The sequence below is a fragment of the Pundamilia nyererei genome, unplaced genomic scaffold (assembly GCF_000239375.1).
Source record: "Pundamilia nyererei isolate P.nyererei 1_Seehausen unplaced genomic scaffold, PunNye1.0 scaffold00165, whole genome shotgun sequence".
Classification (NCBI taxonomy): Eukaryota; Metazoa; Chordata; class Actinopteri; order Cichliformes; family Cichlidae; genus Pundamilia; species Pundamilia nyererei.
This window is the reverse complement of record NW_005187566.1, coordinates 984436-985067: the sequence shown is the minus strand read 5'-3', so window position 1 is coordinate 985067 and position 632 is coordinate 984436.

Here is a 632-nt window from a genome sequence, read left to right as displayed (position 1 = left end):
TGCTAAAGGAGCCATTACAGCTTTTATTATATTTATATTATATTTATTTATAAGTTTCAAAAAATACTGATCACAGCTGATCTGAAAAGAATTTCATGCCTCAGGCCCTTGAACTGCAACCTTTACAATGGTTCAGATGTGGAGAAGAAATAACAGGGGCCTGGGATGGGTCACTAAAGAAAACTTAACTTATAAAACAGTTTTGTTTTTAAAAGTATAACAGTTCACATACCACATACAAGCTCAGCAGTACCACATACACCACATCAGTATAGGAGGGAGCAGGTAAAGGCAGGATCTGAAATTTATAAAGTAAAACAAGAAATTCATTACTTAATTTCAAGAAGCAAATTATTGTTTGAATTACAACTAAATAAAATACTACTCAGAAGAAAAGCAAGAGATTGACATTGCCATGTGCTAACTTTCTATAGAAGCAATTATCACCAGGTCTGTCGACCTCCATTGTCTGTCCACTCATATGTCTTGAATAATTTTATTTAAAAAATTAAGTGTGTGATTTAACAAACTGTAATTTATAACTATGTTGATATGTATAACTCCGCTAGGAAACATGCTGTATTTACAGACCATTTTTACATAATACAGATTACTGATAGAGCATAACAATG